The 27,677-nt window shown below is 44.3% G+C and overlaps 1 long non-coding RNA gene across 2 annotated transcripts; it reads left to right on the forward strand.

Annotated features, from left to right (window-relative positions):
* Window positions 1-1,502: 1,502 nt before the first annotated feature.
* LOC119155811 lies at window positions 1,503-26,259 on the forward strand. Of its 2 annotated transcripts, XR_005106845.1 has the most exons (10): window positions 1,503-1,687; window positions 8,761-8,862; window positions 9,539-9,629; window positions 9,711-9,991; window positions 13,905-14,104; window positions 18,546-18,587; window positions 19,773-21,318; window positions 22,997-23,144; window positions 24,710-24,829; window positions 25,723-26,259. It is a non-coding gene; the product is annotated as an uncharacterized LOC119155811 (long non-coding RNA). The 2 variants fall into 2 exon arrangements; XR_005106846.1 differs by lacking the exon at window positions 19,773-21,318.
* The last annotated feature ends 1,418 nt before the right edge of the window (window positions 26,260-27,677 follow it).

Raw genomic sequence — 27,677 nt, forward strand, 5'->3', positions numbered from 1 at the left:
ATACTCCTAATTAATGCATGCTATCCTCTAGCATTTTAATGTAATAAAAAAATTCTTTATGTCTTAATATGGAATTTAATTTTTCTACTTGCCTGTCATGTTTCAGGCACTAGAAAGGGTCAAAGAACAGGTGTGAGGGTCTGGAGATCGCTGTATTTGCAGTACTGGCCATGAGTTATGAATCCCTCAAACTTGCTGTTGTTGGCTGAAGCCATATCAGGGTGCAAGATACTGTTCTTTGAGACTCCAAAATCAATTCTAGCCCCTGGAGTGGGAAATAAAGCAACACAGAGCAACTTTCTGAAAGTTTAAACTAACTCTTTTGACTCATTTGGAAAAGGGTCAGAACAGGAACAGCTGTCTGTGCTGGCAGTGTGACGGGATTAGAGTGCAGCAATTCCACCTGCTTTTGTCCTCCTAAGTCCAATTCTTGCTTCTGAGGTTTTGTGTGATTGGAGAAAAGGAATGACATGATTACCTTCTTCATTTGTCCACTATATTAACCGCTTTAAAAATTAAGGAGAAAAAGATCGGAAAAGGCGATCTGATTCTTTTAGACATCTGTAGCCATTGAGGACAGTGGCATTTCAGAGTCCTGTCTCGCGAATGCTTCAGATAGCCCTGTGGTGAAGTGATCAGTTGCAGGGGAGAACTGGGGAGGCACAAATAACATTGTATTATATAGAACTGACCCACTTGTGTTCCCAGACCAACAGCCCAGACTTTACTAATGTTTAACAGGGTAAAGACAGGTTTTTCGCTTCATTTTGAAAAAGAAAGCAAGCATATTCCCCTGCCCCAGCAAGGACTAGTCATACAAAACGAAAGCACAAGTACATTGGACTGAGATCATGCCAAAAAAAGCCACTTTAATTTTCTTCTGTACATTCGGGCCTATGGTTAACTAAAAACATGCCCAAGAGCACCTGTGCCCTTGCCATGCTGTAATGCTCTCAAAAGGAATATTACCTTCCCCTACACTCTAAAGAAATACTGTTGGGCCATAAAAATGTGCCTGTGTAAGCTGAGGGCTGTAGCATCACATCTACTTTAGAGAGCAATTCCCCCAGAGCTTTCATTGCCTGCAGGACCAGTGCACACTTTTTGGGGCGCTGGGCCAGCAACACATTTAACCTCTGCCCAACCATTGCTGCAAAGGCCATTGTACTGTCCTCCCTGTCTCTGAGCACCCACACTGCGGTTTTTTTTTTTGAATGGGAGACTTGCTCTCAGCCTCTGACAGCTCTGCCCATCTCCAGAGGGGCTGTGGGTGGGTGCCCTTCGCAGGGCAATAACTGCTTTAAGATTAACACGTGTCTCAGCGCTTGCTGCAATTATTTAGAAACCTGCATGTCAATTGACCCACGTGAAGCCAAAGAGCATATTACTAGGGGTGTGCTAACAGCACCAGTGCACTAAACCACAACTGACAGCCTGACCCAGCACTGTGCTTTAAGAGGGCAGGGCCACAAGCGTTGGAGTTGGAATTCTGCTTTAATTAGGCCATTACCTGACCTTCAAAGCTGTATTTTCTTCCTCCTCTGCATGCTACGCTGGAGGAAGGGCTGCTGGAGAAGACAGGAAGAGCCCTATCTGATCCTTATCGGGAGCGGACAAAAGCCATGCGTTGCCTTTTCCTTTTGACGTGTGCAATTAAGTTTGGCTTGTGTGGAAGAAACATGTCAAGGTAAACGGCTGTCTCTCTTTCCCCTTGCTGATCCCTGGCAAGGTCCATCACTTGCTGCTTACGTGAAAAGCTATTCAATCAGCTGTTGACAGTGGTATCCCTCTCATAAAACTTGCAGCATATCCTGATTATACACTACCGTGAGATCCCTTTGCCCAGGCAGCATATCACGTGGTGGCCTGTCACTACCGTTCGGCTGTTTTACAGGCTGAGTGCACTCCCACCTTCCTATAAAACTTTGTTTGAACCCAGGCATTTCTACATCTCTTTAACACCCACCCCACCCTTTCAAAAGAAGCTTTTTCCATTTTTATGTCTGGGGCACAGACATAGATATATCTGTGGTGCTCACCAGGAGCAGGCTGCTGTTGCCCCCACCCAAGCAATCCTCTCCCTGCCAGCCCAGCAGTGCCCCATGGCTCTGCCACCTCCTTTGGCCTCCCTGTCGAAGATGTCATGTGTCTCCTGTGTTTGCTGTGACATCTTGGTCTACTCGGGCAGAGATCTGTCCTAATGCGTTTACCTTCGGAAACTCAGTGGAATCAGTTTCTGCCCGGAACTGCTGCTGGCCGCTACCAGTGCTCAGCACACAAAGGGACAGACTCTCCATGGCTGCGTGTTGCAGGCAACTCTCATGGAAGGCAAAAGACCTGTTTAGTGTGTGTGTGTCCGTGTGTCCCCTAATGAATAGATACAAGAATTTTCTTTTTAAAGTTGAGTTCACTAGATTTAAGTAATGCTCTGCTTATGAGAAAGTCAAAAGCAAAGAAATCCAATGCAAATGCTAAGAGGGAGTTCACTTAATTCACCTTTTAGGCCAATTGCAACCACATTGCTGATAGGTTATGCCGAGGAAAGGCATCAGGCTCGCTCCGTATGCCTATCTCGGAAGCGTGTGCGTGCGTCTTTCCGGCACTGCTGGAGAGGTGGTCCCTTGCTGCTCGCAGTGTGAGCCACAGTCACAAGTCTCTGGTCATACCCTTCATCTTGCCGCAGATTTCCTGTGCGGCCACGGGAAAGCTGTTTTAAACTCCTGCTATCATCTCCTTTGCTTTGACCAGGCATGCTGCTAATCCTTTTCCTTGTGAAGCTGAATGTGCATGAATACCGACGGTGTGGCAGGCCAGCGGCTGGGGGGGGCTCCGTCTGTCCCAGGGCTTGGCAGATAGCTTGTATTTGTCCCCATCTGGGTGCTGTACCTCAGCAAACAGTGATGCCAGTGCTCCCCAGTGCCATTTAGGACACAGTGGAGAACGTTCCAGGGAAAGATTTGTGAAAAGCTTCTTTGTTTATTTAATCACAGAAATTTGGGGGTTTTTTTCTCTGCGCAATATGTGAATGGGGATCGAGTAGCGGTTGGGCCCATCAGGGGACAGGTAATGTGTTAGAAAAGGAGGGATATTCAAAGATGAGGATAATGGAAACAGCACTGGATAACGACTGGATTTTTACAGTGCTGTTATATAGTTTTAAAAAAAGAAGTACTTAGCTCTGTTTTATAGAGGAAAATGGAGGCACGGCAAGATCCAGCGGCATCCCCAAGGGCACACAGGAAATTTTTTTTGTTGGCACTAACATACGAGTGATCTGGCCAACAACTAAGTGCTGCCGGAGAGCCGCGGGAGCGTGGCGGCCCAGGGGGACGGGGCCCGCTCCCACCCGCGCTTTGCCGGGTCCCCCGCGGCTGGCCAAGGGCAGGGGCAGCGCCAGGACCCCCGGCGGGGGGGGGGGGGGGCACCCGGGGTGCCGCCTGCCCCGGGGGTGGCGTGCATGCTGCTCGCCCGCCCCCCTCCCCTTGTTAGGAGGTGGCAATTGTCCAGGGACAGTGACGTGACCGGTAATCGCGGAGATCACTCTCGCCGTTGCCAAAGGGCCCGATCTTTGATCTGATGGCGCTCAGAGCTGAGCCTGGCGAAAGATAAGCCCTGAGCCGCGGAGTTCAGCCTGCATCGGCCCCCGAGCAGCTGGCGGAGGAGCGGCGGGGCCGGGCGAGCTCGGCGGGGCGAACACCGCGCCCGCCCCGCGCCCCTGCCCCTGCCCGCCGCTGGCTACCGAGCGCCCACCGACGCGGTAAGGGAGCGGGCGCCCTGACCGTAACCGCTTCGTTTCCTTTCGGGGCTCCGGTACGGCAACGGCGGGGGCGGAACCGCCGCGGGTTAGCGGGGCCGGGGCCTCGGGGCCGCCGCTGCGGAGCCGCCCGCCGTCACTAGATGGTGCCCGAGGAGCGGCGCGGCGCGGCCGCCCCGCCCGCCCGGCCCCGCCCGCCGGCCCGCCGCGGCCACGGGGGTGCGCGGTGCGCGCAGCGGGGGGGGCGGGAGCTCCCTCCGGGATCAATAGGGCCGTTGGTTTTTCTTTCCCGGGCTTAGCCCTTATTTGAAGCAAGGTGGCTTCTTTGGTGGCTAATTTTAGTGCTAAACTGAGCCTAATTATTATACCATAATGAAGGGCTGCTTTAAGTTAAATAATGACCCTTGCATTGTATTTATATGAATGAAGAATTAACCTTAAAAGGTTGCCCTTCTCAGAAAATGGATTGCACGCTCGGTTCTCTCTATTGATTAGTTTAGATATTTAAAGTGCTGCATTTTATCTCACCAGCCGCCCGGTAAATTTGTCATGATGATACTTAAAGGAGCAAATTGACGTTGTTTATGTTCCCAAACCTTTTTGGCATAGTTCTTGGCTTCTTATTGCACCTTTGAGCTATACAGCATTGTATGAAGGAACAGTGATAACCCTTCTGCTTAAATAAGCGTGACAGTATAACATCTCCATTCAGCTGAAACACGGATGAAAGGGATGCTGCAGTGCGAAATGTATATTACATTGCAGCTGATGGAGTGAGGTTAGCAGTCCTGAAGAGCTTTTCAAGAGGACTAGAGCCTTCCCATATCGAATGAAGGATGGGAGGGCTTGTCAGAATTTCTGTTCACTCCAAAAATCGGAGTTCATTTCTCCTTGGAGCTGCCAGATAACAGGAGCCATCCTAATAATTGCAAAGTACTTCAAAACTGGGTACTGTTAAGGATTTTGAATGTGACATGTGCAACTAAGCAAAAAGAGACGGCACATACACGTGTGTTCCTGTGTTATAGATTACGGAGGAAATAATAGGATGATGTAAAGTTTCTAAGTTAAATGTGGGCATCTGGCTTTCCTACTGAAGTTTTTAAACCTTTTAGCATTTTCTCCAAGAGGTATTGGGGAGTGGGAGTGGATTTTGTGCCATGATGCTGACAACAGCTGAAAATCACTCCTCTGCGTGCCATTACGGGAAGCACCGCTAGCCACGGCTGTGCCCCCTGAGGTGGGGTGTTTCCCCCACCGGTGCCCGGGGAGCAGCCTCAGCACTGCTCCCTGGCTTCCCATTTTTGGGGGGTGGGTGAGGGCTGTGTGGTGGCTCAGTGACCCGTGCAGGCTGTCCCCACCAGTGCCTCCCGTGGGGACCCAGGGAGCACAGATGTGGGTGCCCCATGTCAGGGAGCCGAAGCTTTGCAGGCACCTGCCATGGGCGAGCTGCAGCAGCATCCCTGCTCGCCGTGCAGGGCTGGGGTCCAGCCACCCCCATCAGGCTGTACTACCCAACACATGTGAGGGGCAGCGAGCCTCCACCAAGGCAGCTGTTGCCACAGCTGTCAGTCTGTAGCGTGCTCCTTCCGTTACCCTCTCTGGTTTCTCAAGTTTGCAGATCTTCTTTTGGTCTCTGAGTGAGAAATTGCCACCCCTTTTCTAACCCCATATCCTGGCCGGCAGCAGGAATATGCACACCACTTGAATTCCCCAAACAAAATGGAAATGGAAAGTCTTCAGTTTAGTTGAAAAGAACAGCGAATTCTGCTCGCAATCTGTAATGCAATTAGCGTTATTTGACTTGGCAGCTTTCGGAGGGCCTGCGTGGGCTGCAGGCTGCGAGGGCCTGGAGTCAGCCTCCATCTAGGAAGCAGGACTTGGGAGGAACTCTCAGTAATTTTTACATCTGAAGTCTTTCAGTGTTTTTTCTCCCCTGTCTACTCTTCCCTCCACCCTCGGCGTTCGGATGCTGCAGCCGGTCCTTCTCCCCAGCTGGGAAGGGATGAAGTTGGCTGGTTGTCCAGCCCCTGCCCTCCTCCACACCCCCACCAGCCCCACAGGTGCCTGCATCCCCCCACCCAGCCAAAGAAAAATGATTTTGGGTCAGAACTCACTGAGCTGTCTGTGTTTCTGAGGCTAAATTGTTTCTTGCAAGGGAAATAGCATCAGCTCGGTGTATCTGGCTGCTAATTGCTTTAACTGGCTGAAAAGATTTCAGTCTGTTCTTGAACTGTTCGTGCAAACTTAACAGAACAGCATTACCTTCAGATCCTTTCCTGTCCGCAGCCAGAACGTATGAACAAGTCTTTTGGTAAGAAAAGCAGCACAAAGTTTCAAGCTATGCTAGCAGAGGTTATGAGAGACAGGAAGTTATGGGCAAATTGATTTCACCACTGGGAAACTAGGGATTTTCCTCCTCCCTCCAAGTAATGACTGTAAAGCATGCTAATGCTATTCAACATTAGTGCATTAAAGTGTGGCCTTATTAATTCAAGACATAAAGGCAACAAAATAAGCTGTTAAATTTAAAATATAATACATATATAATGAGAAAAAAATGTGTGAAAGCTTTATTCAAATGAAAATGCAGAATTGTTTGAGCTGGTGAAGTATCTTTTGTGCTGAGTTATGAGCATATGTAATAGATTTAATTATTAATTTCTCCATTGTTCTATGCACACAGACAGGGTTCAAGGCATAGTCATTCTCTGGCTTTCATGGATCTAATTTGTATAATTATTGCCTGAATAAAGAATTGCTCTGATTCTTAGTTCACTTTTCTCCTCTCCTAAGTGCTACCTCACTGCTGCTTTCCAAAAGGAGAGCACCTGCCAGTTCTTCAAGAATCAGCTGATCACTTCCAGTGATGAGGCACGCTCCCAGTGACGTTCCTTTTCAAGCCTTTTTGTCTAAATGAATTATTGTGCATCCTTTTTAATTTTATTGAACAAATTACATTTGTCAAGGTCTAGCTTTGTAAATAAATAGCTAGAGACACATGGATGCATATTGCTGCTGTTCAAGGTCTCCTGTTCTATTTATGGAAGCCAGATGAATGTGAAACAAAAGAGAAACTTTTCTCTAAAAGCAATTATCTTTCTGCATTCCCATCAGTATAATTATATTGCAGGGAATTTTAAGAAGTCATACAAGTAGAATTGAATACTTAAAATCATGGCTGAATTGTTATGCAAAAGCTGAGCAGAGCATCTTGCCTCAATGCTAACAAAACACACCGTGGCTGGCTGTTCTCTTACACCTTTACACTGGAGATGTATGAGTATGTTCATCACAAAATAAGAACCTGAGATCCATGCTATACATATGAAAAGTATTTGTGCGAATAACTACTGAATTCCTCTCAGTTTTGAAGTGCTAATATTAATGGTTGAAATATTTTATCAGCCATTTAAAAAGTCACGGCCCTGCTCTGTGAGTATCCTTAATCATGAGTATTTTCTTTGACTTTGGAAAGACACATTGTGTTATTAAAATGGGGCATCTTCTTTTGTTATGGAAAGGTCTGCCCAGATAGTAAAAGGAGCAAGGCCCAAGAACACATAGCAAGCTCCAGGCTGCACTGATGGAAGAGTGTGGTGAAAATCATTATGTTGACCATGCTTAGAGAAAAACCATTATGACTTTTTAGGAAGCTGCAGTACCGGCACAGTTTGTAAAAGGTCACATTGTTTCAGAGGGGGAGTACAGAAGGTCTGCCAGGAGAGTAAGTTTTGTTTTGCCCATTGTTCCATCAAATTTTGAGAGCTTTTCTTGAAAATATAGTTGTATTTCCCCTTTAATTCATGGGGAAGATGCTGTCAGACCGCCAAAATAAGTATTATGGGCATGTTCTATGGGTGCTTTTACACTCCCATCAGAGCAGAAAGCTCAGCCAAAGCAGCTGCAGGGGTACTTCTTGAGGAGAAGCAAGACCACGCCTGGCTGAAAGCCTTCTTCCAAAGCAAAGGAAATGGGGGTCATGCAGCAGGGTTCTGTTACACCACAGTTAACCTCACAGCTACCACCTTCCTTTGCAGGGAGGTGCTATGGAAAGCTGAGGGTATGGAAGTGCAATTAGAAAACGTCAAACAGTCCTCATATAAGGAAGTGAAATAAAAGTGGCATGGGTTAAGTATATGATGTTTCCAGATTTGAATTTGTAACCTATATGTTTAAGTGTATATGTGCATTTAGTGCTAGAAGTAGACAGCCATATTCTTTCCAGCTAGATTTTTCCTCTTTACCTCCCTTCACTCCTGTTGTATCCAGGGTTGCTGTCTTTTTCCTTTGCTCTGCTGCCTCTTTTTCCCTCTTCCAGCCTTTCTCATGTCAAACAGGTCCATGTAAATTAAACATTTTAAACTCAGCTATGAAGAAATGAGGTATTTAGCCTGACCTTGTCAAACAGCTTTAGCAAGTCAGGAAATGTTCATAACTCCCCGTGCCAGGGCAGACGGCTGCGCAAAGCTGCGCACTGAGAGATGCCCATCCCACACAGGACCGACGCTGTGCTGCACACCTATAGCAGCTCCAGCCCAATGTTTTCTTTTCTATGAAAGCCATTTTGACTACCATGTGTTTGCATTTATTTCCTTTCTGGCTCCGTACATGATTCATCCGCAGCAGGATGGAGGAGCCAGGGCAGAGCTGGGCCGCCCAGGAGCTCCTTTCCTCACTTCCCAACCCTGCTTTGGGCAGCTTTCTGGAAAGCAGTCGCACAGTGAGGTGCTGTTTTCCACGCTGCAGAAATTAACTCACCGTGCTCATGGCAGCTGGGCTCAATGTTGCTTTGCAGGGCAGGCACGCAAGGGCTATCCCCTTCCCATGCCTTGATGCAAAAGACCAAGATGCTTCTCCCTCTGTAAAGTGATAGAGGCAGCTTTTATTCACTCTGGCTTTGAACCTTGCCGTTCCCTATAGATTACCCACAAAGCACACTGCCACAGGTCTGACGATCCTAGGTTTTAGTTCAATCCAAACCTAATCTTTTCTTCTTTTTCCAGAAGTCCCATTGGCGCCAGAGTTTTCTTGCATTCAGCCATGGGCAGGGTTACAGTAGACGGTTTCCTCTCGCTTCTTTCTGGGATCCTGTGCCAGGGCAGGAGGTATGTTTCCATCTGAGGATCCTCCCTGGGAAAGACTCTTATTTCATGGGGGGTTATGCCTGAACCATAATGGTATTTTAACTGACTTTTGTTTTTTAGTAAATTCTCCTCCCCTCTCCAATAATCTGCAAATCTGTTACCAATCAGAATATGATACGTATCCTCAGCCAGTTTCAATGGGGCTTATTTCTATTACATCTGGCAGTGTGTCCAGGGGGGGAGAAAAAAACCTCAACCAGAATTAGCTGCGCTGAAATCAGCTGAATTTTGGATGTGTTCAACCTTTTTGGCCAGACTTATTCCAGTTCATGAGAAGTAATTATCTCTTGAGCATCACATTAATATTAAAGATCCATAGGCATTAGCGTTTAGGCAATATACCTTCTTCCCAGCTCCAAAAAAAAAAAGTGGGATAATTGATGTGAACACTCTCCAAATGTGCATATGTCTTTATTTATGAATTCCAGTGTGGATTGTTTGGGAGGATAAGGCAGAATAAGGAAAAGCAGGCAAAAATGTTGAGAACTCTCATCTCCCTGGCCATTTCTGTTAGGAATAGTAATAATCTGCTGAAAATTAGTTGTGAAAGCTAACGTCATGTTAATAGCGTATGTTGCAAACACTAAATCCCTTCAACTGGTATTCTGATTTACACCTTTCCTGTTTCTTAAATTAGGGAATTCATGGTAGCTGGAGCCTGTGGCTGCCTGTGGCCAGGCTGGTTGCTGGAAAGCCAGGTTTGGACACTGATGGCTCCGCTTCCTAAGGTCGGTATGAAACTGCACCCCAGCTTCTGCCTACTGAAAGAAAAATTGCCCTCGGAGCACCCAGAATGCTGTCTCCTGCAGGGCGTCCATCAGCTGGCACACATTGGCTGTGGGGATGCTGGAGTGACCTGTCCCAGATGTGGAGGTGATGATGGCTGTGCTGTGTCCCAGGACATGGTGGCTGTACACATGGGAAACTGCAGCCTCAGGTGTTTGGATACCACTCGCATCCAAAGTGTGGCAGGACCCCACGAAGACAGCAGCGCTGCTGGCTGAGGGTTGGGCTTAAGCCACTGGGCACCCTGATGCTGACACACTCCTGTACCTTCCGTCATGACTGTGACACTTGCATCTATGCTCAGGTATGATTATGGGTACGCAGATGGTATTGCATAGCTGTAGATGGTATTGTATCACTCATCCTCCCACCAGCAGAAAATTTGATTACTCCACGCTAGCCAGCAATGTCATTACATTAAATAGAAGGGGAACTCTTTCCTTGCTGAATTTTTTATTGTGTTCAGCTTCACTCAGTAGGGGAAAACAAGTCTATAAAAGTGCCGCTAGCTTGTTTCAACTTCTGCACGTGCACCCACCTCATTTTCACACCCTGGCAAGGGGTGTCAGACACAGCCCGGCTGCCCAAGCAGTCCTGGACTGGCCCAATTTCCTGCAGAGTGCAGCGAAGGCCGTAGATATCAACTTCAAAGGTAAACAATTACCTTTTATTATCACACATGGCTTTAGCTCTACCAGTTTCAAATAGCACATAATCACAAGTCTGTGATAACATTTACTCCTGATGAGAGAAAATTCACCAAGTACTAAATTGCTGCTGAGATGACGGGAACATGAGCCAGGCAGGAATTAACTCCGATGATGAGTCAGCAGACGTTAATGTCTTGCACCATGCTGGAGACATCTGCTGAGCCGTCCACTGTTGAATCATCTTAAATATTTCTGTGTTATTACCCCTCCAGGAACAAGCATCGGAGAACTTTTGTGTCTGTGTTATATATGCATAAGCTATTTTAAAACAAATGTATGCAGGCACATAACAACTGTATGCATTTAGGTATGTAGGTAATTTTCAGCTACGGGAAGGATGAGCAACCAGCAACTATTTAAAGTAAAACATGCATGGAAATGCTAATAGCAATTGCCTACATTTGGTGTTTGGAAAGCAATAGCTTTGCTCAGTTGTGGCTCTGATGAGCCTGGGAGGGTGACCTCATGCCCATGCCATACACCCTGAACCTTCATGCAGACCGAGCTGGCCAAGCTCTCAAAGTAGGAGCTACAAGTTCACTAAGGACTCCCTGCGTATTGGAAATCAGTCCCTCCAGAACAGCTGCAGGGTGCTGTGTTCAAGTATATCATCACTTCGGCTTTTTCCAGTTTTTTCCCATATGCCCAGAATGTCAATATGTAGTTAGATAAATGTAGTAACAAGGCGCAATCAAGAGCATCAGATGAATTCGGTGGAGAGGGGCAAACGCCTTCTTAAATGAGATCCTTTTTCACTGGAGGCCCTGCAACTGTGCCGTCACATGCTGCCCTTCTGCAGGATCTTCAGCAGATGCTAAAGGCATATAACTGGGAGTGTGGAAGGACTGTACTCTGAACAACATAATCCTTGCACAATGGAAGAGGCAGAGCTTTTGTTTGATGCATTCAGCTTAACTGCTGCAAAACAACTCAGGTTGTTTTAAAGTACATTGTCTGTTCTGGCCTTAATTAATTTAAACTTTTGCATACATAGCTGCCAGATTGTATGCACATGAGAACTGCAGTAGTTCAGTGCGCATCATGCAAGGCTGCATTTTTTGAAACTCCAACTCTCTGAGGTCTGGAGGTCGAAAGTTAATTCTAGTGAGATGTGAGAGTTGTCCATGTCTGCCAAAAAAAATTGTTATTTCAGGCATTCTGCAGTCTGAGTGTCACCATTCCAACTCATGTTTTTAAGGTTTGCCCACCCGCTGAATTTTCAGATGCAACTTAAAAAGAACACCACCCAACCCACCGAATGTTTTGGAAAGCAGGGTGAAAGCAGGCTTAGCTGTTGCAGAGGGGAGGTGGGAAGCACAAGCTGACAGTGGAGCTGGTGCCCCACAGGGGTGGCTGTGGGTCAGTGGAACCAGAGACTCATGGTGCCCGTCCTCCCTTTCCTTCTGTTCTCTTCCTTGCTGCCACTGATTGCCAGGGCTCAGCCTCTGCTCAGAGCAAGCCCATGGCTGCCTGCCATCTGATGGAGGTGCTTTGAGCCCATGTCCCCCTCTTCCCAGGGCCTGGGGTGGGCACAGGTGCCTGCCGGTCCCCACTAATGGACCTGAGGACCTCAGGACTTCTGAACAGGTTTGATGCTAGCTGCTTAAAATAGCTGAAAGGAAATGACATGAACATGCCCTGCACGCTGCGTTTTGCACTCAAACACTGCTTTTTCCAAAAATTAGCTCTAGCAACTCATCTTGACGTGCCCTAAAATAACAACTTAGTATTTAATGAACATTAAGGGGGAATTAAATTAACCTAAACAGTAGCTTGGTTTCAGACTTCTCAGTAGTGGCTGCATGAAAGTAAGGCAGTGTTTTTAGACCAAATAAGAAATCCATCCTTTGAGGATTGGTTTACAAGTCCTCCAGAATTTTCCATTAGGTTAATAACCAAGCGAAACGTCCTGGCGGGAACAATCACGTTCCCGCTACTGCCCAGTCATTAGAGTGCTGTGTCAGGAGGTTTCAAGTAAGTCGCAGTACTTTTCTTCTACTGTGGAAGTCTATGCGTCTCCATATTTATTTGAAAAGCTTTCTCCCATTTTCCTTCACATGCTGAATTTCTTGGGCACAGCGCATTAACTCTTCTTGAAGTACAAAATGGAGAATACAAGTGCCAGAACATTTTTGTCAATGGTTTCTAAACACTATGGAATTTCCTGCCCAGCTACATCAGATCAGCCAACAACTTTGTAATTGCTAAAAACAGCCTGTTGATTTTCCTCCCAAGTGTCTCAGCTGGCCTGGCTGAGCTTTCTCTTTTCCACTGTCTTGAGATGTTTCTCTCATTGTGCACTGTGCCGTATTTTTATGGTCAACATATCCTATAGCAAACAATTTCAGGCTGATGGCGGAAGGAGATTGGATTCAGGTTAGAGATTTGAGCCCGGGATGGGGAGCCAGGAATGCCTCAGTTCCTGGACCAGATCTGCCACTAAATCAGGAATCCACATAAAGCAAAGCCACATGATGAGCAATTGTACAATGATTTGATTTTCTGTGCAGAGGAGGAAGTGAGAGTTTCAATGCAGTTATCTCCCTGGCGTGCCTGCTGCAACCAAAGCCACAGCTACAGGTGGGCCATGAGTGGGGAGCAGGGAGCAGGTTCCCTTCAAGGGGAGGCTGAAATTTGGGAGGCTGCTGTCTAATTGGGGACCAGAAGTTTGCACCAGAGCAGTACTTGGACTGACATCTCAGTGGTAAATGCAAATAAATTAGTTAAGTACGCCTGTATGAAATTTTCCTGCTGAAAAATCCATTCTATAAAAGCATTTATACTGTATTCTTTATTGTCAGCTAATCCAGCCCAAACTCATTAAATGGCAGTGTGTGGGTTACTCGCTGTCAGTGAAATTATCAAAGGCATTTTTCAGCTGGTGCACCGGGAAAGCATGTGCTTCAATGCCAACTAAAACAATAACGAGGAAATGTTATGATCAGACTTGACCAAATGACCTTTCCCATTTTAGATTAGTTCTTAATTTCAGCACAAGGGTCATCCTGTGAGAATACTTACAATAAGTCACTGCTCACCTCTCACATGAAAAAGAAGTGACTTATTAGAAATCTCACTGTACTCATTGCAGTTAATGAGATGTGGAAAGCTTTATAATTTGATTTGCTGGACCATATGCTGTAAAGGGATACTGCTGATTTCATTCCTCCACATTTAATTTAAGCAGTATGCAATGGCTTCTTCGTATGGCTACTTATATAATAAAAATTAACTTGAAGTATAAAAAAAATACACCATTGTGGGGTTTATTACTCTGTGTGGTTGAGTTTCAAGTGTTTTTCATTGAAACATCTGTAAGTAATGTGTAGGTCTAATTTTAAATCCTGGCAAATATTTTCCATTTAACATTTGGTTTTACTGACAGGCTTGGAGCAGTGGTTTTCAGAGCTTGTCAGTAACAGATATGTATTTTCAAAGATAAACATTTTTTTAATTGAAGATAACTGTAATTCAATACCTGCTTTTCCTATCCTTCTTGTATTTTAGCGGTTGCAAGCAGCAACGCAGACACTCGTCCCGCCTCCCTGCAGCCCCCGGCCGTGGCAGCAGGACTGTGGCGGTGCAGGCTGTCCCTCATCTGGGGCCGCCTGGGGCCTGCACGGGCTCATCGTCCCAAGGGAATAAGATGACATCAGCAGGAGATCATGAACTCCCCGAGGATGTCCTCTTCAGGGATGTCCCTTCAGGTGTTTTGCCGGGGGTGGGTGCCGGCAAAGGGTGGGTTTGGGCCTCAGCCCCAGGTGCAGCTTGGCCGTGTGCCGCGCCTCAGCGGCACGCGCTCCGCTCTCAGGGCCAAGCGCGCTCGCTTGTACCGCGGTGGCTCACCGTCAAAGCTTTATTTCAGGTTATTTGATTTTTGGCTGCAGGCAAAATGAAACAGCTCGAACAGGCAGGCTGGCCTGCATAGCCCATAAAAGCGAAAACCAAGCTGACTCGTCAGTGCGCATGGCGCTGCCCGGCAAGGGCTTGCACACTCTGCTGGTTGTGGTGCTTCGTGCGAGAGCTTTAGCCGTGGCTGGGCTAAAGGCAGTGCTAGAAATACCCGGTGTGAGGCAATGAAAGGTCAGCTTGGAAGTCAAATATTAATTTCAAAATGAAGTCCTGGAAGGATGGAATTGCCAGGGAGTCACTTGTTTTACCTGAAAGAAATGCCACAGCATTACTTGCAATTAATGCCAGTGTCCACAAGCTCTAAAAATGAGGACTGTGTGTGTTTTAAACTAACCAATTGGTTAAATTTGAGATCAGGCCAAGAAATCTTGTGAAGTTGCTGCCCATGGGGGAGCATGCTGAGGGAGGCCGTGGGCCTGTGACACGGCCAGGCTGCAGCAGCTACAGAGGCACCATTTTGTAAGGTGCACAGCAAAGGGACAGCACTTGTTTGTGTCCCTCTCGCTCCGCCTCTCCCTCCCTCTACTCTTTACTGTTTCCTCACCATGATTTTAAAAAACATGTTGAATTCTACTTTCAGTGAGAAATAACAATAGTACGCTATTTCCTTTAGACCCAGACTGTCATCTTGTTGGGACCCTGAACTGCAGTAGCAGCTGGGTTCGGGTGCAGGGGGACTAGCTGTGGCGAGGGCCCATGGCTGCCAGGCACTGCGGCAGGCAGCAGCAGCACAGGGACCGCGGCTCTCTGGCTCTGCCAAACTCCCAGGGGAGTGTCAGCATTACCTGATTTTAACAGCTTTACATTTAGAGAGACAAACACGTCTTTGCTACCAAAGACAACCTGTTTCTTTATAATTTGAGCAGTGCCTTTAATGCTTCGTGATGGTTTGTGGTGTGGGTTCAGCAGCCGAAGTAAAGCTGTGGGCTCCAGCCAGCCCTCTGCGCGTCTCGGGTCTGAGTCTCCTTGGTGGGGACCCTGCCAGGGATCAAATCACAGGCCCTTCATGCACGGACCTCCGGAATAAAAAAAATAATAACAAAATCAGGTTTCAATTTTAATGCGTCCCTGTTTTCTTTCATCAGAAGTTTTGAAATGCTGCTGAGGAGGTTAGTGATAGTCATAATCTCAACCACAGTGATTTCTCATAAACATTGAGAGAAACTGCAGCTTTACTGAATATAGCGTCTGTTTTAAATGGCTGGTGGTTCACTTGTTTTTAATATGAGTACAAGCACAGAGGCAAGTAAAATCTAATGAAAGTGCTTAGAAGATTTTGTTTTGATACCCCACAGCAGCCCTGGTTTATACTGAAGGGGGAAAAGATTTCTTTGTAGCCAGGCCTGCAGAAGCCAGAAATTTAATCTTGCTCCACAACTTATTTTATTGCATTTTTAATTTTCTCTTGCATTACCCTGACCCTTTTCTATAGCTTTTGACGCCTGGTGCTTAATTACTTATCATTAGCAATGTACATGGGGGCCTTCCTGCATATTTATAAATGTGATCATTAGTACATGGGAAGACAAAGACTTCTTTAAGACCATCATTAGTTATTCTGTTTTCATAGAAATGTTCATTAGAGAAACTACCCACCTGGTTAAATAATTATAATTAAGAACTGGTAATCTCCTTTGCATTTTTAACTTGATCTTCAGGACGTGTGTTCATAGCTAAAGGAGCCTTGTTTGGCCATCTTACTGTCATGTCTTTTGATTTGAATTGTCAAGCAGATTTAAATGCTGTGTTTTGGAACTGTATACCCTAAGAATGATTTATGGAAAGATAGGTTATTAAAAAAAAAAAAAAAGAAAGAAAGAAAGAAAGAAAGGAAGAAATCAACCCAGCAATTACCTCTGAATTCATTAACTGCGCACTGGCAGCAAGAGGTTATATAAGCCATTTACTGTAATGCACAGTATGGAGTTAAAACAAAATGTCACCGGAGCCTGATTTCTCTGCCCTATCGGTGGTACTCACTGCAGACACCCAGGCTGCAGGAGAAGACTTGCAGAAAGGTATCATTTCCATGTCATGGTATGGTATTACTTGGAAATGCCAACAATAAATGCAATGGTGTCAGTACTTCTGCTCCCAGCCATCATGGGGAGCTGGTGGGAAACCCGTCTGAAATGTGTGCACATGCCTGTCTGCTCCAAGGCTGCAGGGAAGGGAGAGCATCACCCCTCCATGCCCACGGCGACTGGCACAGGGAGGGCTCACCTCTGATAAACCACAGTGATGGGAAGAGCTTGTCAGTGGCATAAATATCATCTGTAAACAATTAAGCAGCTACTGCTCATTCAGGGCAGTTTTGAGAAGCAAAGGAAGTCTGCAATCAGTTATATCTCCAATTACCATAAAAATATATTAGCCATTCATTCATTTATTAATGATTCATCAGTTAACCACACATAATGAGCAAATAATTAGCAATGCTGTACGGTTGCCAAAATTGAAGAAGTGGTGGCATTTTAAAGATGAAAGGTTGCATTTATGTAAAAAGTCGGGTGGTGATAAAGTTAATACAGAAGATAATTATAAAAGTGGCTGTCCTATTTTAGAGGCTGAGGTCCCGCAAAACTTGCCTAATTGAACTGAAATTAATATTCTTCAAAAGCACACATGTTACTGCATACTAGTGGCTGCATTTACTCGGAGATCTCCCATCAGTAAGGTATGTCGCACAATACAAGTTAATAAAATGCCAGACAGCAAGACTGTGTTCTTTGTTTGCTCGGTTCAGGGCCTTGTGGAAAACAATAAATTGCATTCATGTCAGCCGAGGCCCATCCCTTTGCTAATTACTGTTTGGTGCTGAAATGACTTCTGTGAAATTGGGAGCATGAAGAAACACACAGACGTACAAGGGAGGCTTTTCAGGCTACGGCAGTAAATGTGAGATAGGCCTTAGGCGCACAGATGTTAAAACAGTGAATTCCCCTACAGATTACACTAATGGAAACCCTGTCAGGGTAAGTCAAATCCGGGGTCTGTGGTCAAAATCTAATTAATGTTCCTGTACTTAAAAAGAATATGAATGCCTGGAGGTGATGAAGAACGTATAAGAAACTCGCTTGTTTGTAAAATAGCTTGTGCGGATGGCAAGCGCCGCTAAGGCCTTCCTTACGAGGTAACACCTGCTGGAGGAGCTGCTTACGCCACTTGGTGCAGTGCTGCAGGCACCGGGCTCAACCCTGCTTGGAAGTCCTGCACAAAAATGTCTGTTGGCACCTGGGCTGCCTCCCCAGCGGACAGTCATCGCTGTCATTAAACGCCCCCTCTTTGTTTGGCATGACTGAGTGGTGTTGGCATCGCTGTTTAGGAAGTACTTGTAGCTGAAGACCTAAGAAAGGGCCAGCTCCTCATTGTGCAAAAACAAAGGCTCGCCCGTCTAGGTTGAGCTTGAGGACACTGCTGGGGCTCTTATGGCGCTTTCACAGCTGCACTGTGCATGGCCTGTGCAATAACAGAGGAAATGAATTTATAATGCAACAATCTCTTCGTTTTCACAAGCACAAAATTTCCCCTAAATACTTAAAATAACACTCAGAGTGGGACAGACCTTAAATTTTGAATAAATGAAACCCTAATCCAGTGTGTTGCTGAAACAGCTTGTTATTAAAGAAATAAATTTAAAACAGCAAGTGGTTTGAGAATTTTGGATTTAATTATTTAAATCTACTTAAGATAACTCTCTAGCACTGTGTTTGGGTTTCCTGTTGAGAGCATGTTTTCCAGAAAAGTATCCCACCCAGTGCCCTGGAAATATTAACTTTCTTATGCAACAGTGGTTTAAGCAGTAGAGACAAATTATTATTATTATTATAATAAGGCAGGGATATTGTATGGCAACTTGGTGATATTTCCTGCATGCATCCTGTCATGAAAACTGCACAGAGTCATTTGGGGGTTTGGAAAGACCACTGCTTTCTTTGGCTAAATGTCTCATGTAATGCTGCTCCAAATGCTCTTCAGGTAAGAGAGAGAGAGTAGTTCCCTTAGTAATGTTACAGAACCAGCCATGACTAACAGTACCTGAACAAGCAGGTTTTCAATTGTAAGCTAATCTGAGGTATTATATGTAATTTAATAGATAAATATTGGGAATCAGACTTTTTTCATTGCTGACTGTTATGCTTTAGTTAAAATCTACTATTTCATCTTTAAGACGTAAGATTGTCTCTTTATGCAGCATAGATCAAGAAGGCAATAAATCTGTCTTTTCTTTTGTAGGACTGTAACAGGAGCTTCCTGGATCCTGGGTCTGCATTTAGGGTAAGAATCAGACAAATATATTCAAAATGACCTTGATCTGCACAAAACCTAGCAAAGGGACAAGAACCAGGGAGGTGCTCTTTGTCCCCAGCCATGACCCAGGCACAGGGGAAGTTGACTTCTCCCACGGCTACGAGTGTGCAGGGGAGAAAACTCCAGCTCTGAGTTATGTTTCCTTCCCCTGGGCTCATGCTGGGACAAAGGCACACAAGCACGCTGCATGCCAGCTCAGCCTCCCTGCTTGGCTTGGCTCCTGCAGGGCAAGCTTGCTGTATGTATCCTGTGAAGAACAAGGATGGTGGTTTTGTGTTTGAATATCCTCACAAGTAATCATTGGTGTCTCCAAGGTGGGATTCTCATCTTAACCATTTTCTTTCAGTATGTTCTCTCTGTACTGTCTGTGTTTGCAATACAACCCTTGCAGGGGAGTTGCATGCTAGTTTTGGGGCCAGGCTCTTGCTGAGTATTGCCAGCACTCACTCTGTCAGTCATGTTGTCTGCTGTGCTTCAAGTGTCACCTTTTGTCACAGGGAGGAAGCCTTTCAACTTCCCTGATGCTACTGAGGTTGCACTGATGTAACTGAATTTGTCCTTTCTGTCATGCATAATGGTGGGATCTTAGGGAGTGTTCGGCTTTCTAGCCAAAATCTGTGGGGACAAAAATAAGCAAATCCAGACTTTTGATTAACCTAGGTAAATGGTTAAAATACTACTCACAAGTCTAATGGTCAGCACAGCTGTGTCATCATCTGAATCCAACACCACCAACGGGCTCAAGAGATGGTACTTCAGCACTGGGTTCTGTCAAATTCACATGTAAGGATGGTGGTCAACCAAAACCCAAAAGTTTTGACTGGTTGTCCTCATTCAAGCATGCTCACTGACTTACTTTGTGATTATTAGCAATATTTTCTTTTATAAATAGTTTTTTGTTTTCAAGAAAAAGTAGTCCTGCAAATACTTTTTTCTTAAGGAATAATACCTATGTGTTACTTGAGGCAGATGTTGGTTTAAAGCTTAGTTCTTGCTTAAGAGATATCTTTCAATCCACTGAAAGGAGTTGATTAGTGTCCCCTAGCTGAACCATTTTTTTCCCTCTGTTGCTTTGACCCATTGATTTAATTAAGGTCTAATAAAGAGAGGGCTGAAAGATTGTTAAAAATCCTTTTTTTTTTTTTCCCACAGATCTGACCTATGCTGGTCCAGCTGTGCATTTTTGACTCACATGCCCTCTTTAATACGTAAGCACACTGATACAAGAGGTTGTCTTCCTTAAAGCCAGTTGTTTTTTTCCCCCCTCCATGATAGATAAGATTTATTTTGGTTTTAACCAAAACAAATGCTTTTCTGAAACCTTTTATTTAAGTGAAAACAAGTAATGAAAAAATAACCAAAGCAAGGCACAGTATCAAAAAGAAAGACCTTAGAAAGCTTAGTCATGACCCTTTCTCTCTCTGTTTCCTTTCCCATTCTCCTCTTGCCAGCACAGAAAGAAGAAGAGAAATAAAAACTATGGGTTTGCTTTCCAATTAAGTAACAAGAATGACTGGAAGTTTATGAAACATGGAGGGGTTTTCATTGAAAATGCTTGCTACTTTTCAACTCTGTGTCTTGCCTAGGTCAGTGTTAATGCTCAAAAAAAGTACTTCACCCTACTTATCATATTGCTAACCTCTTCTTTCCTTTCTCCCCCCACCAGCTCTGCAGGTTGCTGCTCTAGGGTGAGAAGAGCTTTTCTCAGCATGCTAATTTTGCCACTGAGCAGGCTCATCTGTATCTTGTAAAAGGGAGATTACCACAAATGTGCACCCTCTCCACTTTCTGCTTCTGCAGTAGGAGAGGAGTTCTGGTGCTAGGGCTCCTGATGCTATCCCAGCTGTGCCAGGACCGTGATGACAGTCTTCAGAAAAATAAAAAAGGAAAAAAAAGCCCCAGCTGCAACTTCAAGGAACGGTTCTAATGTGCTATTCGTGGATTGAAACAGCATTGCTATCCACAGCGGCAGTTTGTGACTGAACCTTCTTAGATGGCTCTCATGCTCAGATTTCTGTGCTGCAGCTCGTTAGCAGGAATGCTGCCTGCAGGGCTGCAGTAGGTTTGCAGTACAGCAGGATGTGCATTAAAATAAAAATCTGGTTAGTGGTGGTGTGATCCCAGTTCTGGCTGGGCAGTGACAATTAAACCTGGATAAGAATAAGCCACCTGGACTTTGGGACTCCTGGGATGTGGCATACCACTTGCTGAGGGCCATCCCTGCCCAGGAAAGCACTAAAACAGGTGTATAAATCCTACTGTGTTCAATGGGATTTAGGCACCTGCTTAAAGTTAAGTGCTTGTTTAGAGAGTTTCCTGAATGAAAGCCTGACAATTGTGCCCAAGAGTGGCTTTGAAATTAGTTGTAATTTGCTCATCATAACCAGCTGTCATGAAGCTGTGTAAAAAGGGTTTGATTTTAGAAAGGTGAAAGACTTCCCAGGCCCTTGGCTTTTGTGTAAACACCCTTCCTGGATGCCCAGCACCCTGCTGAGCTGAAACAGCACTCTTCGGCCCTACTTTTATTCCAGGTTGCTCCGTGGTCCCACTGGGGCTGTAGCACCAGCCTGGAACTCTGCAAAGCAAACTGCCCTGTCAGCAACTGAAATTGCCTGACTGCCTCACCAGCCAAATTCCATCTGAGACAATCTCTGCAGGCTACAGCAGAGAAAGAGAAAGTCCATGTTGTATTTAGTAGGTGAGTGCAAAAAGAAAGTTAGGAGAGCAAAAGAGGGGGAGGAGAGATTTGTGTCCAAGTGGAAGAGTCAGCTGGACCTCCCACTTGGAAATATAGCAAGCACCAAGTCCTTTTGTGTCAAGGGAGTCAGAAAGCTTCAAGAGCTTTTTATTTTTAGGATTTTTTTTTTCCTTTATAACCCCTTTTTTACAACAGGGTTTGAGGGTAAACTTGAAAATAAGTCTAATGTTACAGCAACCAGTCTCAAAGGAAAAACAAAATCCAGCAAACTCAAATTACTACTTAATTCTGTATGTGCATGTTTACATGCATCATCTACTTAAGGCAAGAAGGACTGTGTCCATGTAGCTGAGAGTTATTTTATTTTTTTTGCTCAAATATATGGTTAATTAGTCAATGGGTAATACCACTGTTGTGTAGTTCTTGGAAAGACTAAATTTGCAATTAAAACATTTTAAAGGCTTTCTTTTTGTGGAGTCCTTAGGTAATTAAGCTGAAGTGCGTATACATTTCCATATATAAATGTACTGGAGCAGTGGTAGCTGATGTAGTAGTTAAGGTCAGGTAAAAACCAGCCTTGCATTTAGAATCTTTTTTCCAGTACCTCACTCAAAACCTCCCTAAATCTAATTTAATCTTCCAGAAATGTAAGGGAAATTTGGTTTATGAGGGGAAAAAAGGGTCTTGCATTATTACCATAGTCCATCAGTCTTCCCTCAGCGTGACTCCATTCATTTTGCAATGTGTGGCTGTTCAGCATTGCCATGACTGAACTTCAGAAGACTTTTGCTAGAATAAAGCATATAATGGGAACAGTCACGTTGGGGTGCCCCCACCAAGGCGGGAGCAGGGACTTAGCCCTGCCTGGCTGCAGCCCAGGGGACTGAGGGCAGATGTAGGGGAAGCACTCAAGGCAACTTTGACAAACTTGGGAGCAAACCAGGCTTTGGGGCTGTGTCCTGCTGCAGTGCTGCTGTGGCCCACTCCCCTTCCCAAAAACCCCTGCTCAGGCTGCAGCTTCTCTCTCTGCCTCCCGAAGCTGTTCCCTCCCTTGCAGTCTTGGTTCCTCTCCTCCTTGCCAAGTACACTGACTCCAGCCTGATCTGAAAGTTAATTTTAACAAATAACATCTTGGACCGAGCCAAGTTAGGATCTGGAGATAGGACACGCTGTGGGAAGGGAGCGGGGTGGGGGGTGTAAGAGAGCATGAACGCTCAGCCTTGTAATATGTGTGAGAGCTGATGCTCTCTGAGCAATCGAGTGCTTATTATTATTTCTCTTGGATAGGTCACCTGGGAGTGGAGGAATTTTTCATTTTAAATTAAAAAGAAATCTTTTATAATGCTCATTTCTGAAAGGAAAAAAAAAACCCTCACCTCATCATGGAAGCAATTAGATGGAGGACACATTGAAAGGAGTGATTAGTTGTTAATTTTTGAGCTGTTGGCCCTGACAGAGGGTTTTTTTGTCAAGGATTTTTTTTTTTAAAGGTGTTTTTCATATGCCTATAGTCCAAGGTTACTTCTTATTCAATAGCAATTACCATATGTCCATTACATGCTAGAGACTGCTTGAGGTAGAGGCAGTGGTCCCCATCAGAGTGTGTGCCAAGTCGAAATGCCAGCAGCTGTGTGAGCCACAGGATAATTGTTCTTATCTGCTTCTTCTTTTTTCCAAGTCCCAGTAAATGTTCTAGGGAGTAACTTCCCCCTTCCTTGATGCAACCTGAAAGTACAGCCCTCCAGTTTGTGTTTCGGGTTCTACGTCAGCCATGTCAAGATTTGAACAAGAATCAAGGAGGACAATGGGTCAGATGTAATTAAGAGGTAAAACTACTGGTGAAATAGCTGCACATTTTGGTTTTCTTTCATTCTGCCCATCAGATTACAAACCTCAGTCCCACCACCACTTAAAAAAACTAATCTGTAACTGCGAACCCTGTATAACTGCTCTATTGTATCAGATGGAAACCAACTAAGCAGACACCACAATACAAAAAAATAAGCATATTGTACCTCAGAAAAATATGGGGCTGAAAACACAGAAAAAAATGTAGTCTTGTTAAAATATGGACATGGTCCAGAGGAATAAGTAGAGAAACTTGAATGGATCAGAGTCAAAAAACACTCTACTTAATTCTTGGGGTTTTTTATTTGCCATTCAGCTTACATCAGTGTTAACATCTACTGAGAAATGCAGCCATTTACAATTTGCAGTTCAATGTGTTACTTTAATTAGTATGAAAATTAAAGGGCAACTATAGGCCAACGTGAATGATTATGGAAATACATGTGCATCAAATGCAATGCTCTCATTTAATTAATCGTCTTGTAAACTATATCGAGCACTTTAAGTCAGTTGCTGAGTATAACCACTCTATTTTAAATAACCACTTAATACTTAACAGGATGTGGAGAAAACACTATAGCACACGACTGCTTCTCAAGTTTCAGTGTCTGAGATTTTTTAAAGCTGACCCAAGTCAACCCAAAGAATGTTTAACACCCCGTGTCTGAACACAAGAAACTCTGTGATGTACAGACATTCAATTACATTTTTTAAAAAGTGAGAAACATTTTGTAAAATAGTGACTTTAGAAAACTAATTGGCAGCAGCAAACTAGAGAGTGAAGGCCAAAGCTAGAGGGGACCTTTTACTACAGTAACTCTAGTCAAAGAAAATGAAAATAAAGGCATCTTTGTTTCTCAGTCAAATTAGCTGATTAAGAAATAAAACATTTTAACATGCTTTAAATGCAGCATTAATTATTTATATGAAAAAAATTAGAGCCAGGTTCCATGAATTACACTTTGTGTATGTGAATTGAACGTTACGGGAATAGTAATCCTTTTACATTCATGCCTTACTTCATTAGGCAAAACTAAATATTAAGGGCTCTATTCATTCAAAAAATTCTTATGCATTCAGGTCACACTTTTTCTATGGGCTTTTTTTTTTTTTAAGAGTACAATTTACAGCTCTGATTTTTAAATATGATTCCGAAAACGCAATTTACCTCTACAGGATGGGCTCTAGTAAACAGATGTGTTTAGAAAAGGACAACAGTACAGTGGTGAGTCTTGTTTGTTATCAATGAAAATGCCTGAAGTCAGTTGTATTGTGTGACCTCAAAGCTAGTGTAATAACATAGAAATCAGAGCATTACTAGTAGGGAAGCTCTGAACTGTGAACTGTGAACCCTTTTTCCTATAGATTGATTAGTACCTAATTTTCCCCCCTCATTGATTGTTTCCAGTGACTGGGCAGTGCTTTACTCAGAGGAATGAAGAGCAGAGATTATTTACTTGGGCAGGTGTGTTCAGGGATATACTTTCCTATTTTCCATATGTGCCTGTTTTAGCAATGGTGTGTCCCATGCTTGGCTCCCCAGGAGGAGGGTCCATCCACTGAAGCTGCACTGATATGTGGGATGTAGTTAAGCATCTGCTGGGACTGAGGCTGGGATCATTAAAGTCACTTGTCTGCTCTTCTTTGAACACAGACCCATGAGGTAAGGAGCTAGTGAATTAATTAATTGTTTTGCTAACACATATGTGAAAAGAAATAAGAATTGAACTAGTTTATTTCAGCTTCTTTCCTTGGGTGTTTTGTTGCTGTTGTTTTTTCAGACTGAAGAGAGCAACAGCTAGAACTGTGCAATGATGATCATCTTTGACTTTCAAAATTATTAAAAGATTCACTTAGCACTGAAATAATAACTTTAAGAGGGTGGGGGTGGGGGAAGCAAACCCAAGCAGCAAGCAAGAAATTACAAAACAGGGATTACCCAGAAGCTTGCAAATTGTCAGCTGGCTGAATTTGAATAAACTTTTGAGAAATAAAATATGGGGAAATGGGACAAGGTGTCAGATGGTTGGGTAAGATTGATGTACTTAATAGTTTAGTTAATATGGATCAACATCTGCCTTTAGTTACATCTGCACAGCCCCCTGACTTCAGCAGAGTTGTACTTTTGTAACCAAGTTTGGACCAATGTTTTTAAATAGGCCCCGGTGCAGAATATCTGCAGAGAGCCTGTGCTGCTCAGTGCCGGTGTAACCAGGCAGCTCTGGAGAGAACAAGTAATACAATATGTTATTGTTTCTCATGTAATTTTTAAAATACATTGAGGAGTAATATATTTTTTTATAATAGGGTGCTCCCTGTCTCTTTAAGTAACTGTCAGATGTAGGATGTCCTCGTGCCAAAATGCTACGGTCTGCTCCCTCTGTGCAATTGTTAATTAAATCCATCCCTTATTGTAAAGCCTGCCTAGTCTCTTACCCATTCTGCTTATCTGTGATGCCAGATGATGCTCAGTAATTCATGGCCAACCTGCTCCCACCTTCAATAGGGCCTCCTGTGCACTGACCTTAACCAGCTTCACTTTTTGTTATTCCCAAGGAGAACGGAGCCTCGGAGGCAACAGTTTTATCAACTTTTCCTGTTGACCAGATGATGGCTCAGTGATAAACGAATGGAGTATGCTTGAGCTGGAAGTCTCCCACATGCCGTCACTCCCTACCCTTCTCTGGCTTCTGCTGCCTGCTTGAATGCATTGCTGTGTGAGGAAAGGGGCCTGTCCTCAAAGGTCACCACAGGCTGCACTGCTGCTGGCAGGCAAGAACAGCCTTTGCCTATCCAGGTAACGTTACTCTGCCAGTTATCAAGTCAGCTGAAAACTTTCTCTGCTTGGTACTGAGCTATGCCACCTGCAAGTCTTTTTACCCCACCGGTAAGGCTGATATACAGGAGCTGGTAGGAATATTTTCATAGCTGACAAGCTGTTTCCCATGAACAGTGTCAAAGATTTAAAAGCCACTTCTGGAAATGGGACTTTCTGGCAAATACAGACTAAGCAAATCTTTTATTATTACCATATGGCTAGAAATATTCCTAGAGTTCTTCTGGAAATGGGTACTGTACCAGCAGAAAGCAATATTCTGTTGGCCTGTGCATTGCCTCGAGGGTATTTACTATGGTAATAAGATCAGTAATTCATCTCCTAAAATCACTGGGAGTACAAATGCTTATTTAAGTAGATGGTATCTTGATTGCAACTGAGTCAGGAGAGGTCTTAAAGCTGCCTCTTTAGGCTACAGATCTTCTGTTAAAGGCAAAGGGCTAGTGGTTCTTGGTAAACACAAGAATATTCTGTTTCATAGCTACCTTACATTTTCAGCAATTCACAGTAGATGCACAACACATCCCTTAGCAAAATGGGTGTGTACAAATATGTCAAGAAATTATGCCTGTTGGGGCTTTTAAAAATTTTTTTCTTTCCATAGCAATGTAATGGGAAGAGGTAGAAATCTCCCTCCATCTCCAAATGGTTGGTTAGAATAAAAGAGACAGAGAAAGCCATACTCCAGCAGCACATGGAGCCATCAAAACCCCATTGTGCTGGAGGATGCAGCACCAACATAAATTAAGAGACAGCCTTGGCCCAGAAAAACAAAAAGGCAAAGATCTGAGGGTAAAATGATTTGCTTCTGCACAGAGTGGACCAGTGTCAGAGAAGTATCCTATATCCTTGAGACTCTTGCAGCTCCCAGCTGCTAGCTTACAAACACAGTGGGCCTCTTCTCTGGAAGTCCTGGAGGCAGAAGCCTCCAAGTCTTGGTCAACTGTTCGGGTTTTTTTCTGTTTACAGAAATCAAGAGAAACCATGGTTTTCTGGCAAAGGCATAGAAATGGGAGTTTAAGGACCTAGTTTCTAATCCCAAACTCTGCTGTAGGAAGTCTTTACAGAAAGGATGATACGATGTAGAAATACAGCAACTCACCAAATTGTTTTATTTGAGGAAAACCATAGTTTGACCTCTGAGAATCCAAAATGAGTGCCTGTAGCACTGTGCCAGGAAGGTTTCAGGTGGTCCATAGTGTTTCATATTGGTAATGTGGCATCAAAGGTGAATCACAGAAAAACTGAGCTGGAAGTACCTAAAACAGATGTTCTTTAGTTTGCCAAAGAGCCTGAACCCATAGTGAGGACATATGGCTGAAATGGAAAGCATTAGCAGTTTTCCTGCAGAATGTTGTTCTGTACTTCATCAATACTGTTCCTTCTTTGCACAGTTATTAAGCTAAATATCACTGAGGCATGTGCAAATTTGATGAGAGAAATATTTGTTTATGCTCTCTATATATTTCAGAAATTAAAGATTTTTTCGGTAGGCACAATTGTGCCTTGTGAGCCAGAATTTTCACTCTAATTTTTTTCTGTAGTCATGGAGCATAACAAACATTTGAAATAACTTTCACCAGCTTGATCACTGTTGTCAGGCAGAGTATGTATGCAAATGAAACTAATAAATTTTGCTCAAGTTCTCTGGATTCCACCAGAATGTATGGAATTG

The sequence above is a fragment of the Falco rusticolus genome, chromosome 11 (assembly GCF_015220075.1).
Source record: "Falco rusticolus isolate bFalRus1 chromosome 11, bFalRus1.pri, whole genome shotgun sequence".
NCBI classification, from domain to species: domain Eukaryota; kingdom Metazoa; phylum Chordata; class Aves; order Falconiformes; family Falconidae; genus Falco; species Falco rusticolus.